General features: G+C 35.4%; 1 protein-coding gene across 5 annotated transcripts in view; it reads right to left on the bottom strand.

Moving 5' to 3' along the window:
* Window positions 1-17,226, bottom strand: part of DLGAP1 (DLG associated protein 1) — a 977,987-nt gene that overhangs the window by 937,562 nt on the left and 23,199 nt on the right. Inside the window, exon 2 of one of the 5 annotated variants that reach the window (XM_054461416.2) lies at window positions 709-824. The exons of the other annotated variants lie outside the window; for them this stretch is intronic. The gene's annotated coding sequence lies outside the window, so the exon portion shown is untranslated. The remainder of the gene's footprint in view (window positions 1-708; window positions 825-17,226) is intronic. 5 annotated transcript variants of the gene reach the window in all.

Genomic DNA, 17,226 nt, shown 5'->3' with positions numbered 1-17,226 from the left:
TTGGAAACCTATATTTCACAGTCCTTCTTAACAATTCAGAAATAATTTCACTTTGAGGTGACATGAGGTCATCAAATTAAATATGAATGACCATCCCTCATCCTTAGGCTCTGAATCCAACAGGCTGCGTTCAATGCCATACTGGGACATTGACTACGTGAAGCTGGTCAAATCTTCAATTCAGTGAACCTAGTTTCTTCATCTCTAATGTGAATGAAAAGTGATTACTAAATAAGATAATCCATTTAAAGAACATATAACATTGCTAAAACAGAATACAAACATTATTCAATAATATGGCAACTACCTGCATCAGGAAAATAAGATAGAGATAAAAGTAAATTTAAACTATTTATATGAAATGTCTTGGAAGTGCTTTGCAAAATAAAGATGAAATACTTTGTTTTGTTTTACACATAACAATAAATAAAAGTTACTCGATAGTTTAGATTTGGTGTACATAGAATAATTGTATTTATATGATGTTTAGCATATAAATAAGCAATGTCATTATGACATAATTTGGTCTGTTATAAGAATCATGGTAAGGGCTGGGCATGCTGGTTCATGCCTGTAATCCCAGCACTTTGGGAGGCTGACACGGGTGGATCACTTGAAGTCAGGAATTGCAGACCAGCCTGGCCAACATGGTGAAACCCAATCTCTACTAAATAAACACAAAAATTAGCCAGGCATGGTGGCACACACCTGTAATCCCAGCTACTCGGGAGGCTGAGGCAGGAGAATCACTGGAACCCGGAAGGCAGAGGCTGCAGTGAGCCAAGATCATGCCACTGCACTCCAGCCTGGGTGACAGAGCAACACTGTCAAAAAAAAAAAAAATCATGATAAGTAATGTAGTAATATAGAGACTACATTCTCTCTCAGCAAAGTGAGAATAGGTGGCACCTTCATATTGTCAAATGAACATGGTTTATAAAATTTGATATTTTTATATTTGAATTCTGACTTTGCCAATTACTAGCAGTATCAATTTGCATAAGTTACTTATCTTCTGAATCTTCAGTCCTTAATTTATGAAGGAAGATGATGTGCTCATTCTACAGGATTTTCTGTGATATTATACAAAACAACATTGTGTTTAAAACATTGGGTCAACTGAAATATATATATATATATACATACATACATATATACATATACACATATATACATATATACACATATATATATACTCTCTCTATATATATATATACTATATATATAATGGCTATTGATATTAGAGGAACAATGTATAATCAATGAGTAGTTTACAAAGTGAATTTAAATCAAATACTGTTTCTCATACTCTATAAACCTTAGCACCCAGAACAAAGACTTGTATAATATATTATCAGTTAGTATTTTTGATGGATAACACACAAATTGTATGAAAATGTAATCCACAATTGAAAAATGAAAAGTATCATGTTCTGGACAACTTTCTTAATTAGTATCTTAAAATTTGAGTCATTGAATTGATTTGGCACATGTGATATGACAATGTTTATAAAATAAAAACTACAAAAATATTGTGGTGTTTGTAATATTAAAATTGATTACTTGCCTTATAAAATAAACATTGAAAAAAATGAAAAATTGTTAAATCGGTAAGACTTGCATGCAATAAATCACAGGTTACAGATTTGTAAAGTTCATTAGAACATAATTCCGCATACTGAATTGCCTTTTAACACTGGATTCAACTCAAGTTTCTAAAAACAAATATTAACTTTTTTACTATAAATCTGGTTCACTTATTTTCTACTGTTAATAAATCAGCTTTGTGGAATGTAAATGGTATAGGTTTTGCACTTCAGCTGATAGAGATTCAAAAATCGGCTCTGTCACTTACTAACTTTATGTCTTGGGCTAAGTTTCTTTACTCTCTGAACCTTAGTGTTTTCATCTGCAAAATGGGCTTATCACATGCCTCAGAAAGTCATTGCGAAGAACAGAAACAATGTCAGGAAAGAATGTAACACACTGAAATACAACTGGAATTCAATAAAGACAGGGTGTTTATATCATGATATTTGCATTATTAATTATATTGGTAAGTGCCTGAGAATTGGTTTTAGTTTTTCAGAACTTGTGAGTCCTCTTTCTCTCTCTCCCTCTCATTTGATCGCTTTGAGGTTTCACAGTAGAATATAAACCTGCAGTCCTATTTATTATGTTTATGCTCTTCAATAAACACATTGCAGTATTTCAATTCTGGCACTAATATCTTGGCAAGCATTCTGGCTAGAATATATCGTATGCTTCAGAACCTAAATGCGTAGTGACATATTAATACATCATGAAATTCAACAAAGATTCAGTGGCCTTTAAGGAAGAACAAAGAATATGTTCACACTTCATCCTATAATATTATCTATCCTGTCATTATTTATTTTCAAGCATCCTGGCAATAGTGTCCTTTGTGGATCAATAAAAGTAGTTTCAAATTCCATAGATGAACTTATACCAAGGTCAGATGATAATAGGCTGCTATTGAATTATGCCTACATTAGAAGGGATTATCAAAATTGGCACATTTTATTAATAACAAATTTTACATTTTGAATTACTTTTATCCATGAAAAGTAAAGGAATTACAGGTTGACATCAACCATTTTCTAGTTCAAGTAAGACATGCACCACAAGACATTTTAGAACAACACACACCATGAGCTTTTAAAAAGTATTAAAGATCTTTGGTTAATGAGAGAGTCAGAAGTCTATGAACTACCTGTGTATATACAAACCTCTACAACTCTAAATGCCCAAAGGCAAAGTTCATCTAACTTTCTATAAGATCCAATAATCTTCTTGATATTTGTTTACTGCCAAAGAGGCTAAGAGATGTTGTTATCAGTTTTTGGAAGACCAATATGAGATGCTATAGGAAATATGCATTAATCAAAAAGTGCTCTTGGTCTTGCCTGTTTTCCAACCCATCAGAGACAGAATGGCATGGGGGAAAGAACACAGGCTCTACAGTCAGAAGACCTGGGTTCAAACACAAGTTCAGACACTGACTAGGTTCACTTTCACTCTTTTATTTTTCTCTTTCTTAAGTCCTACAAAATGAAGTATAACAAAACTAAACTGAACTTTCTATCACTCTGGGGCTTGATATATATATTCATTAGTGTGAGGGTCAGAAGTCAGGAGCATAGTGTGTTTATTCCTTATTGCAGTCATTCTATACCCATTGAAGGAAGTCAACCCTGGTCTTGTTCAGGGAGTCTGTAAGATCAAAACTATTTTTGTAATATTACTAAGATGTCATTTCCATTTCTCACTCTCCCTCATGAGTTTGCAGTGGAATTTTCCAGAGGTTTTATGATGTGTGACTGTGACATGGCAACCCACTGGTTGCAGAGAATCCAGCTGTGTGGTCTCTTAAATCAGGCAGTAAACAGATTTGGAAAATTATAAAACAATCACTAAAATATTTATCACTAAATATATTTTGTTCTAGAAATAGATTTAATTTTCAAAAAATGTATTGTTAATATATAATGGGTTTATTATTATTTTAAAATGAATTGATAAATATTTTGAAATATTTCAGTTATATTTCTAATACAGTAAATATGGGGTTTTCAAAAATTGTTAAGAGTGTAAAGAGGTCCTGAGACTGAAACGTTTGCTTACTGTTGTCTTTAGTGTAATGATTTAGTAAAAAATAACAGTTCTAGAGACTTCTAGTTTTCACTTTAAGGTAAAGAAAGCTGGGAAGAGATCTTTCCCTCACTTACAATGAAAAGCTGGAGAAACTGAAAAATGTCATAAACCTATTGGAGAAAGTTTAAGTAAAGTGTCCAGAGTGAAGGGCAACTAACACTGCCTCTCTTGGGCACAGGAAAAAACTAATTTCACTGAGGGAAGAAAACAGAAAACAAAACAAAACAACTTAACCCTAGGGAAGATAGAGAGGCAGATTCTGGGCTGAGAACTACAGACGGGAAGGGGCAGGAGAACTAAGGAAGCCACACTCCAATATCGAGGGATACACTGTCTGTCTAATAGTGTGGTGAAATGAGAACAACAGAGAACACTCTGCTGCTGCCACTTCTCACTGCCAAGCTAAGATATCTTAAGTAATCCACAGTGCTGCTTGGAGAGAAACACAAGGGTGGAAGGAGACCTTCTCTAAGGTTCAGTGCAAAGGAAAGACTTAAAGCTGGTGACAGAGCAAGCATTGAGAGAAAACAAAACAAAACACGTTTGACAGCCCAGCCTCAATCCTAAAAACAAGTTGTTACTAGAGGAATTTGAAACCTATGGTATACTGAGTGAAATAACAATTATAACACACTTCACACCTAACCCAACTCCTAACTAGTTTTACTCAAACCCCTGCACTAAAGGCCCAGCAGAGGGAAAGGCATGTCCATTACTAGGCAGAAAAAACTGTTAACTTCAGTTTCCATTGAACTACAGAAGGTGTCCAATTTTCAACAGCAATAAAAACATAAACTATATAGAAAGTCAAAAAGTAAAACACAGAAACCACCAACACACTCCCAACAGACAAAGTAAGCAGCAAAACCAGACTCAACTATGACACAGATGTTGGAAGTACCTGATAAGGAATTTAAAATAACTATGATGAAAATGTTAAAGGATTTAACTGAAAAGAAGGATATGATAAAAGGTCAGGTTGGAAGTTTAGCAGAAAGCCACAAACTATAAAAAAGTCAAATGAAAATGTTAGAACTGAATAAAACCACAGTAACAGAGATGAAGAATGCCTTCACAGCTTCATTAGTAGACTCAATATAGTTGAAGAAAGAATCAAGGAATTTGAAGATAGATCAATAGAAACTACTCAAACAGAAATATATAGAGAAAAATGTTTGGAAAAAATGCAGCAGAGTACCCAAGAGAGGTGAAAAAGTATCAAATGGTCTAACTGACATGTAAATAGAATAACAGAAAGAGAAGAGAAACAACAGGGCAGAACAAACATTTGAAGAAATCATGGCTGTGAACTTTTAAAAATTAAAGACAAACAGCAAACTACAGAGCCAGAAAAAAAAAAAAAACTCAGAGAGCACAAAGCATGATAGATAAAAAGCAAACAAAATCCGCCCAGGTATATCATATTCAAACTGCTAAAAACAAAGGACAAAGAGGAAATCTTGGAGGCAACTATAGAAAAAGATACATTACATGCAGAAGAACAAAGATAAGAACTATAGCAGACTTGTAGCTAGAAGACAATGGAGTGCTAAAAAAAAGAAATGTGAATTCAGAAAATATTTTGAAGTGTTTTTCAAAAATGAAGAAGTAATATGTATTAGTCTGTTTTCATGCTGTTTATAAAGACACACCCAAGACTGGGCAATTTACAAAAGAAAGAAGTTTATTTAAAACCATCAAATCTCGTGAGACCCATTCACTATCATGAGAACAGCACGGGAAAGACCCACCCCCATGATGCAATCATCTCCCACTGTGTCCCTCCCAAAACACATGGGAATTATGGGAGCTACAAGATGAGATTTGGGTGGGTACACAGTGCCAAACCGTATCATAATAACAAAGAAAAACTGAAATAATTAATTGCCAGCAGACCTACCCTTCAAAAAGTGGTAAAGGAAGTTCTATAGGCAGAAAGAAAATGATAGCAAACACGAACTTCAATCTACACAAAGAAATAAAGAGTGCTGAAAATAGAATCAATGAATGGGAAATAAATTTTTTTCTTATTTTAATTGCTCTAAAATATAACTGACTATCCAAAGCCAAAATGGTACCAACATATTGTATGTTTGTAGCATATTTAAATGTTAAATTTATGAAAATAATAAGATAAAGGATGGGAGGGAGAAATTCAGAATATATTATTTAAGGTCCTTACATAATGCATGCAGTGGGATTATAATATTTGTAGGTAGACTCTACTTGATATTTATTGCAAATCACGGAGCAAACACTAAAAAATTAACAAAATTGAGTAAATAATATAGGGGAAAAACAGAAACATAAAAATGCTAAATTTTTACAAGAACTAAGTAAAAGAGAAAAGAAACAAACAACAGGTAAGACAAATAGAAAACAGCTAACATAGATGGCAAAAAAAATCAAAACCCAAATATATGCTGTCCACAAGAAACACACTTTACATGTGTACAGACAGGTTAAATAGATACAAACAGCTTAAAAAAAGTAGATGGAAGAAGTTAAAGCATAGAAACACTAACCCAAGAAAGCTAGGGTAGCTATGCTAATAGGTAAAGTAGACTTCAGGAGGAGAAATATTATCAGTGATAAATAAGGATACTAAGTCTTGCAAAAAAAGTCAATTCTCTAAGAAGACATAACAATTCTAAATATGTATCTTAGAGCTTTAAAAGATGTAAAGCAAAATCTGATAAAAATGAAAACAGAAATAAATCTGAATTTATAGTTAAGAGACTTCAACACTTTTCTCTCATAATTGACAGAACAAGTACATAGCATATTGGTAAGAATATAGAACACCTGAGCAATATTATCAACCAACTCCGCATAATTCACATTTATAGACCACTCCTCCCAACAAAAGCAGAATACACAATCTTTTCCATTGGACATGAAACATTCACCAAAATAGACTGACTATATTCTGGCTTATAAAAATCTCTTAACATTTTAAAATAATATAAAGTCAAGTTCCTACTTTATCTTTCATTTCTACCTGTAGTTCTCTCTTTCTCATCAACTCAGTGGTCAGTCAATGGGTCCCTGGGCATTGGGCCCCATCGTTGGCTCTGTCCTCACCTAAGTTTTCTCCCTAGGAAGACCTCATCCATACCCAAATATTTAGTTATTGCTATGCACTGATAAATCTCAGATTCATAATTTTGCCTAATATCACACTACTGGACTGTAGACTACTAGACAGTTGCTCTCTGGATAGTTTATTGGCAGCTCGAACCCACCATATCTATTGCTAAATTCGACATCTTGTTCCACTTCCTTAATTACCTACCATGGTGATTCACATTTCCCTCCATTAAGATATTTAAGCCAGAATTGTGCATCTTATCATTTATCACCTCCACATGAAATCAATCATGAGGCATTATTGATAAGGTACCCTTAGTATCTCTCCTTCCAGTCCATCTGTGATACATGATGATACATATATATCTGATGATTCTTGAGAATTTGGTTCAGAGATTTTTCCCTTGAAACTATTATTAGTATCTTCAAAAACAGTGAAGTCTGTATACCACTGTATGAAATTCCTGGAGCTGCTGTAACAAATTGTCACAAACTAGGTGTCTTAAAATAACAGAAAGTTATACTATCCCTCTTCTTGAGGCCAGAAGTCTGAACTAAGGTGGTGGTAGAACCATGCTCCCTCAGAAGGCTTTTGGGGAGAATCCCTTCCTTGCCTTTTCTTGCTCTGGTGGCTGTCAGTCTTCCTTGGCTTGTAGCCACATCTCTCTCTCTCTCTGCTCTGTCTTCACCTTCTCCTCTATGCATCTACCTCAAAACTCCCTCAATCCTTCAACTCTAAGGATACATGTGATTACACTTAGGGCTCACACAGAGAATCTAGTATAGTCCAGTGTAAACCTCTTTTCAAGATCATTAATTTAATCACATCTTTGCCATATAAGGTAATGTTCACTCTTGCCATACGAGTTGATATTGACAGGTTCCAGGATTAGGACATGAACATGTCTTTTAGGGGATTACTATCCAGCCTACTACAAGCACTCTGTCACATATTTAAAATAACACCCACAGTTCACAAGACTATGGAATTAAAGAGGATTCATACATGTTTGAAAAAATTTAAATTAGCATGATCTCTTCAGAGAACATTTGGCAAAGTCAAGCAAAAGTCTTGGAAAAAATGTGCATATTGCCTTTATAGCTTTTTAGTTTTTATTTTTATTTTTTTGGGGGATGGAGTCTCACTCTGTCACCTAGGCCGGAGTGCAGTAGTGGGATCTTGGCTCACTGCAACCTCCGCCTCCTAGGTTCAAGCAACTCTCCTGCCTCAGCCTCCCGAGTAGCTGGGATTATAGGCACCCGCCACCATCACACTTAGCTAATTTTTTTGTAAATAGTAGAGACAGGATTTCACCATGTTGGCCAGGCTGGTTTCGAACTCCTGACCTCAAGCAATCTGCCTGTGTCACCCTCCCAAAGTGCTAGGATTACAGGTGTGAGCCACCATGCCTGGCCTGCATATTGCCTTTAGCACAGCAATGACAGTTTCAGAACTCTAGCATAAAAATACTTGGTTCATATGTGAATGTGCAAGTGTGTTCACCACAGTCTTTTTTATTTGAAAAGAAAGGTTGAATCTAGTCTAAAATGCCCAATAATAGGGGCTTACCTGAGGCTTAATTTATAATATATATAAAAATAAATATATATAAAAATATATGTACACATATATAGTATATTTATACAATGACATGATATGTAGCCATTAAATTTGGTAATATAATTCCATGTTTACTGACATATAAAATAATTCACAATATTGTCAAATAAAAAGTTTATAAAATGGTATGTGTAGTATAATAATATTTTAGTAAAAATATGCATTTAAAACAATCTGGATAAATTGATCCCAAAAATATTAATACTGGAATTGTATCCAACTCATTTTTACCTATGGGTTTAAATGTTTTGCAGTGAGTTTATTTACAATATTTAAAAATAACTAAAAAGTGAATGTATTTGTTAAACACATATTAATTTTTCTTCAAAGTACATTTATAATTCTTAAAATTTCAGACATTTCAATGTAATTTAGATATGAATTGTCTTCTGATAAAGAAAAAACTATATAGAAATATATAAAAATAAATTTGAAAAAGCCCCAATATTGATTTTCTAAATATCACAAAGTCCAAACATCAAAGAAATGTGAACCACCTTAGCAAAAATATTAATACTAGCATTATCCATGTATTGTCCTAACAAATGGGAGAAAATCTTTTATTCCTGAATGTAACAAACTTTCATTATATTTAAGAAAAAGCTAGCCTACAGTTGTCAGTATACTCTATGAGCCATTTAAAAGCCAATTATGCATGCCTGGTAAAGTAAATGAGACCATGAATGAATAACATCTACACACGTAAATTATACACATAAATTATAAAATTTAAATGTTTCTGGAAGAGGCGCTAATCTTAGCGTAATGATTAGCATAATGATTAGTGCTGTTGTCCACAAAATGCATCTTCCAAGATATTTTTATTTATATATAACTCACAAAATAATGATATTTTATATACTACTAGTACAAAGTAACTTTTGTAGCTCAAACCTAAAAAAAATCCCATGAAATTGTTATTTCACTATCATTAAATGGGATCTACCAATTCTTCCCAAAGCAATAAATATTCAGTTTCTCTGGTATTTGCTTCTTCACCTGGAAAATGGATTAATCAAAAAATGTCATGTTAAGAGTTTTATGGAGAATTTTATGTAGCTCTTCATAAAATAAATAATGAAAATTGTGCAGTGTTCACAGGCAGAACATCTGCATTAATATTAAGGTGAGAAATGGCACACAATTAATTTAACAACTATGAAATTGATTAGGTTGTTAAAATTTTTGTAATTCACTGTATGACTCTCTCTTTGCCTACTAAGTGCATGGCATTTCACATCAAATTACAGAAATAGTTTTCCTAAATGGTTGTTGTAGGTTGGAATTTTCAACATTTTACAACAAAGTATAGTAAATGATTCAACTTTGTTAGAATTATAAATAATCTAAAAGAAATTTTTCAAGATTTATGTTTTATCAACAGAATTTGCTAGATTATTCTAACATCTGATAGAAAACTAGGGTTGATATGTCATTAACACCTGTCACTGAGAGAGCGCAGTGCTCCATAAATGAGCCTCTTCTAACACAGTATCTAATTATGAGAGAACTGTTTCAATTCTGCCAACTCACAGACTTCTTTAAAGGTTGCCTACCCCAGGACAACATATATAGACATCCTGGGAACGGTGATACACCTCCCATATCCTGGGAGCATGAGACACTAGATAAGTGGAAAGTGCCCAGGAATTTATAAAAAAAAAAAAAAAAAAAAAAAGTCAGGCACGTTGGCTCGCGCCTGTAATCTCAGCACTTTGGGAGGCTTAGGCGGGTAGATCACAAGGTCAGGAGTTCGAGACCAGCCTGAACTACATGGTGAAACTCCATCTCTACTAAAAATACAAAAATTAGCCAGGCATGGTGGCATGCACCTGTAATCCTAGCTACTCAGGAGGCTGAGGCAGGAGAATCACTTGAACCTGGAGGCGGAGGTTGCAGTGAGCCGTGATCATGCCACTGCATTTTAGCCTGGGCAACAGAGCGAGACTCCATCTTAAAAAATTTTTTTTTAGCAATTCCTGGGGAAGTATAGGGCAAAGAATATGAAGTCATATGAATTTACTGGGCATAGTGGAAGTTGGTGAAGAGTCCTAAAAGGATGCAGTCAGATCTTTGAATATTAAATAGGGAACTAAGCAAACTTTTCTCCTTTTTAGTTTACTTGACTCCTGATAAGCCACTGTGTTAACACCATGCAAATTCTTAATTTCAATTTGCAGAAAGCTAAAAGATTTACATTTTCCAGAATTCACCTCCTCTATTTCTGATTTTTACACCATCCTCCTAGTTTTATTATTAAGAAAATCTTTCACTATAAATTTAAATTTGTGTATACTTGATGTAAAGATAATACAAGCTAGCCAGTCATTGAGATAAAGGGACCATTAATACTTTCAAGGATAAAATTAGTCATTTATATCACATTCTCTTAAAATTTGTTTTTCTTTAAAACCATCTGGGAATGCCTTCAAACTGTGACCAAACTGTTCTCTGTGGGATTCTGATTTAATTCATGGCATATCTGAAAGAGAAAAGTTATTAATCACAAATTGGAAAAGATAAAAGCAGTAGTTTGGTTTAAGTACTTATTTCTTAGACATGATTTTTTTCTTTTTGTTTTTGAGGGGAGAGGAAATTGCGAATACAAGAGATGGTCAAATTGACTACTAAATTTGCACCTTATTCTTCATTTACTTCACAAAACCAATTTATTGCTAGATTTCCCTAGCAGCATGCATCTAACATTTACTGCATTGTTTATTCCACTGAAAGAAACTTCTTTTAAATCTAAAATATAATGACTTCCACCTATCCATTTACTCCAACATATATTTACTGCCTAGTATATACAAAAATCTTTGCAAGAATCCAGGGAGATGAAACATAACCACGCATTCCTTGGTGTGGGGGCTAAAATTTGATTTTTATTTTCTTTCCTTTTTCATTGTTGTCATTTCTTCAAGCTCAAAATCTAGAAAAAATATTTCAAAACCAAAAAAAATTATTATAAAATGGTTCCACAAATCATCACTCTTAGAGTTTAGCTGACTCATATTTAAGCAAAGCAACATACTTTACATTATTTTGAAATCCAACCGTAAAACTAACTGTTTAATATTTGGCCACTTTGGTCTGAAGTTGGATACTGGTGACTAGCCATGTTCATGCTAGTAAACTTGAACTCAGGTAAACTTGAACTCAGGCTCCAACTGTCCTCCTGTGGATTTGAAGGTGAAGGAAGGTGCCAGGTCCACTTCCCCAGGACTGGCGTAGTGCTCCAGTCATGATGACAGGACACACTGAACACAAACCTGCATATGGAACTGAATCTGTGCCAAGGACACTTCCATCTCTGCCTAAAGACCCAGAGTTTACTCACTTCCCTGGACAGGAATATGATACTGATTTCAAGAATGCAGAAAACAACTTCCCTCTATTCTTCAGCCTGAAATTCTTAGTCATTCACGCATTCCAACATTTATTGAATATCTGCTATTGTCTACACATCGTGATAGGTGCTAAGGACAATGCAGTGATCAAAATAGACATGGCCTGCACCTTCATGGAATTTAAACTACAGGATAGACTGAGGGGAGGTTAGAAAGAAAGAGGACAACCCTTCTCCCTACTTCTTTCCCCCTGCAACTCCCCCAATATGACCATATCTTAGTGGTTTTAGAGTTACTCTCATAAAGCCATTCATTAAAGTTTCTCTCTTTCCCACTGAATTTCATTGCATGATAGTAAATTCCTTGAGGGCAGGAATCCTATAGCATAAAAAGTTATACATCCTCTTCTAACAGCCAATTGCCTAGTGATTCACATTGTGCAGGCATTTTTTTCTGCAAAATGGATAAAGTCACATTCACTTCTAGGAAAAGCAATAGCAAAAGGAAGTTATGACACCCAGAACACTATAAAGACACAGTGAAAGGCAAAAGATAAAAGTTCTCCATAGAGCAGAGTGGCAGTGATGTAGTTCCGTATCAGCTTTGAGACATTCCATATGCACAAGAACTACTGATCCTTTCTTGTAGCCCTGCTACCCTAACCCCCATCTCCACACCCTTAGTGCATGTAGAAAATCAGTATGGCCTGATTTTAGGCCATGATAGAAGAAGATATCTTCCCCTTAAAAAGTTCTCCCCAAATGGTCTTGATAAAGCATTGTCTTATTCATGCTCTGAATTAAAGTTCAGAATGCCTTCTCTTAAATACAAATGCTGGCGGTGATTGCTTGTGCTTTTGAACTCTTGTACTACCAGATTTATTGATTTAGAAGGTCTATCTTGCTCAGAAAGGATTTCAAGAGGATAAAATGTGTCATATTGATAAGGAGGAAGAGAATAGTGTTAAGAATGGTGGGTCAGGAGCCAGACATCTTGCATTTGCACCACCTTGCTATTTGTTCCACAAGTTACTTCCTGTATGACTATGACAATTATGTGCCTCAGTTTCCATAAAATGCAGATAAGAATATTACTGCACTATAGGTTATTCTAAGAGGTAAGTGAAAATACATCTAACACATAAAGTATCATCTGCCTAGAACAAAATACGATCTCAGCAAAGGCTAGATATTATTAAAATATTGTTTTCCTCTTATAAATGAATTATCTCAATTAGATCTGAAATCATGTAAAACCAATAAAATGAGATTGGGTCCCTTCAAGAATACCAAGTAAAAATGGTTTGAAGGGAGATAATTGTAATGAAAGAGAAAATATATTAGGTTAAATAATAAACATATGAAGTGACTTTGGTTAAGAAGATCAACTATTGAGATATAATTATGAAGTCACTAATGTTAAAGGCATTATAGATTTTGAATTAGTATAAATAGAATGCCTTGCCATAATGGATTTTGGAAACTGTAGTTTGTTTGGTGTGATATATGAAGATGCAAGAAAACTAAGAAAGAAAACTTTCAGAGTTTTTATCATCTTGTAAACATAAGAACAAGGTGAGCCACAGACACAGTCGGAGATTAATTAACCAAATGGAGCAGAGAGACTGTTCCCGTGTGGTATTGATATCATATTGAGCAAAGCCACACGCAGAAGTGAAGAATAAATGGGGACAGAGCAACCTAGCAGATGGGGTAAGTCCACCTTGGGAGAAGGTTGGAGGTGGAGTTGGGAGGGGAGTTATGCAATAAACAAAGGATGGGACTTAGAGGGATACCCTTAGCTCTATTGAACATGTGAGTCTGGGCTCTTAAATTATGCAAATTCACCAGCATTAGTAAAACAGAAGTTTGGGAATCCACATCTTTTCAGTTCTCTACCGGGCCTCCTAATGCAAAGAAGGTACCTTAGATTGGAAGAGCTTATTCTTCAGGGAGGTTTTATAAATTGGCGTGGCAACTAGCAAATCTCACAACTTGAAATTTAGATTGAGTCCCTTGCTGCCATCAAAGATAGTAGAACTCACTCAAAGACAGTAGGGAGTATGAGAGACAAATCAATAAAGGCAGTGCCCAGACCTGGTCAATCCAGCTTCAGACAGAAAACCATTTGCTGTCTGTCATCCATTATTTTGAGATACTCTGGGATGGCCACAGGTTTGAATTGTAAGTCATGGGGAAAATGCTGAGTTCTGAGTATATCACAAGATAAATGTGGTTGCCAAATGTTATCATTTTTGATTACTGATAGGTGACTGCCCAGAGTTCACAGTTTTTATGGGAAATATAATGCTTAAAGTGACCTCATTGTGTCAATGCTCACTGTGTTATTGCAAAATCATTTCAGAATACAAAGATGGTCTTTACTGTCAAACCTGGATGTAAATTGTTCAGATCTCTGATCAAAGAAGGTATGTATTAAATTTCACTTAACTTTGGGCACTCACTGGATCTTTACCAGAAGATGTTCCACTTCTCTGAGTTTATTCATCTATTTTTGGTAACAAGATTTTATAGTAAAGCTGCTTGATACAGTTTAAATCTGGGTTCCCCCCACAAATCTCAGGTCAAATTGTAATCTCCAATGTTGGTGGTGGGGCCTGTTGGGAGGTGAGTGGATCAAGGGGGCAGTTTCTCCTGAATGGTTTAACACCATCCGCCTTGGTCTTGTCATCAACATAATGCATTACCAGAGATCTAGTGTTTAAAAGTGTGTAGCTGGGGCCAGGTATGGTGGCTCACGCCTGTAATCCCAGCACTTTGGGAGGCCAAGGAGGACGGATCACTTGAGGCCAGAAGTTCGAGACCAGCTATGGCCTACACGGCAAAACCCCGTCTCTACTAAAAATACAAAAATTAGCTGGGCATGGTGGCACACACCTGTAATCCCAGCTACTTGGGAGGCTGAGCCATGAGAAATGCTTGAACCTGGGAGGCGAAGGTTGCAGCGAACCGAGATCATACCACTGCACCCCAGCCTGGGGGACAGAGTGAGACTCTGTTTTTAAAAAAAGTGTGTAGCACCTCCCCCATCTCTCTCTTGGTCCTGCTTCTGTCACATAAGACACCTGCTCCCACTTTGCCTCCCACCATGAGTAAAAGTTTCCTGAGGCCTCTCCAGAAGCAGATGCTGCCATGCTTCCTGTACAGCTGTGGAACCATGAGCCAATTCAACCTCTTTTCTTTATAAATTACCCAGTCTCAGGTATTTCTTTATAACAGTGAGAAAACTGACTAATACACTGCTTCCATTTGTTTCGGTGGAGGGTGAAAGTGGGGTTCTAGGGTTTCTAAAATTCTTCCACCACATTAAAATAGAAAGTGAGCCTTAACAAATCAGATCCCATGGGGGCAGAAAACAATCTATAATGTAAGCTGGGAGAGGCCATGCCACGTCACTAGTGTCAGGAAATGTCATATAATTAGCACAGCCAGGGCATTTGTCAACCAAGGATCTAAAAGGATTTTTCAAATTGTGAAAATTTCCCAACAGTCCTAAGAGTTACTGTGTTATTACCTCTATATACCTTTGCAATGAAATCTATTTAGGTCAACATATGCAGGTATTTATCATGAAACAGGCATAAAGACATATGTGGCAGCCCAGTTGATAATAGAAAAAAAAAAAAACAGGAAATCCTCCAACAAACCAAATACACAAAAATGAGGGAATAAATGGATGAACAAATTGTGGAATAGTCATAAACTGTAATTAGTACAACACTGAAAATATGATCAGTGTGCATCAGTATGCATAGATCTTCAAAACAATATTAAATGAAAAAAAGCAAGTGGCAGAAGAATATAAACATTTTGCTGCCATTTTAATAAAATTTGAAAGCAAGCAAAATCCAATAAAAAAGAAAGACTTTAGGAATAATGCATGTAATGGTAAAAGGACACAGAAAAGTGAGAGAAAGACAACAAAGTAAATTTCAAGAGAAACGTTCATTATGGAGGACAGGAGGGGGCTGAGATTAGGAAGCAGAGAGCACATGGGGTATTTCAATGTTGCTGATGATGTTCTATCTGCAGATGGATGGTGTGGTGAGGGTATTTGTTGAGTTGTTATGTCATCTATCATAAGTAGACATGGAAGTTTAATATATTTTTTAAATGCATCATCTTAAACTTAAATATTACCTTTAAGGATGTGTAGTTTATAGCTAAAAAGCGATATTCACTTCCCCCAAATTAAAAGTTCTAGATCCCAGTTCTTATACAGTCATTAATAGTTTTGTGACTTTGGACATGTTACTTAATCTCTCTGAGGATATTCTTTTTCCAATCTGAAAATACAGATTATTTGATAGGCATATCCTTAGGTCTTTTCTGGTAAATATTCTTGTGTGTGTGTGTGTGTGTGATTCAAAGTTTTCTTTTGTTTGTTTTTTCTTTTCCTGCAGTTTTACTGAGGTATAATTCACCAATAAAACCTGTATACATTTATGTGAGAGTGAGGGTCTGAGTTGCTGGTCCTCCACTTGATATAGGGGAGGCTGATGGCATCTGTTGTGGTATGGCCAAGCCTGGATTCCTGGGACCAGCACTTGCCAAGGCTGAGGGACTGGGGTGAATGTAACCCCCTGTGATCAGCTGCCATTAGGAATTTAAACCTACTCTCAGAAGTGTACAGCAGAACTAAAGTAGAGAAACAACCAAGAGTCATCTGAAGTTGTGATTGGCTCATTAATAATCCAAGGTCAATGACACAGATCATTGCTCAAGCATGTTTTCCTATGGCCCCTATGAAGACGTTTGCTCTGCAGGCTTAGGCTGAGTATGTTGTGGAATGGACTGCCAAGGACGGGTGCGGCTTCCTTACAACAGCGACTTTGTCTCCTACTTCATGGTTCCTAACATGTGCCCTGTTGTCCTGGAAATTGACCAAGATAATTGAGGCTAGGGAAAAGGTGCAAAAGAAGAAACAAAATGTCAAGAAAATATTGCTGAAGCTAATGATTCAAAAAGGACAAATGGAATGAAAAGGCTCTGTAACAAGAGACAAATCATTTGGAAAATTCTGCAGTTTTGGAAGGACCCACTAAGATCTCTTCTTTGGATTTCATGATACAGTGGTGTCATTTAATACACAAGTCTGGCCATATGGGAAAATTATATTGGTTCTGACCTCAGTACTGCAGTAACTTTTAGACTTGGGTATAAACACTTGTTGGTGTCTGTTGGAAGTTATTGTAAATTAGCATTTATTATCCTACAAAGGTTTTATAACTGACTTAGTCATTTCCCATTTTGCATCTTATGTAATGAAATGAAAATATCCTGCAGATAAAAGTGACTTCAGTTAATAAACTCTATTCAAATAATGGTTTAAAATGGGATCCTCTTCTGGACAAAGGTAATTAAGAATGTAATAGTCAAAACCATCCTCTCTGAGGTGAAAAATATGCTTTGGCTTAAAAGATACCAGATGTTAATCACATCTTTTATCATTATTGCTTATATTTTGGAA

The sequence above is a fragment of the Pongo pygmaeus genome, chromosome 17 (genome assembly GCF_028885625.2).
Source record: "Pongo pygmaeus isolate AG05252 chromosome 17, NHGRI_mPonPyg2-v2.0_pri, whole genome shotgun sequence".
In the NCBI taxonomy this organism is placed as follows: Eukaryota; Metazoa; Chordata; class Mammalia; order Primates; family Hominidae; genus Pongo; species Pongo pygmaeus.
This window is presented reverse-complemented; position numbering and strand designations above follow the sequence as displayed.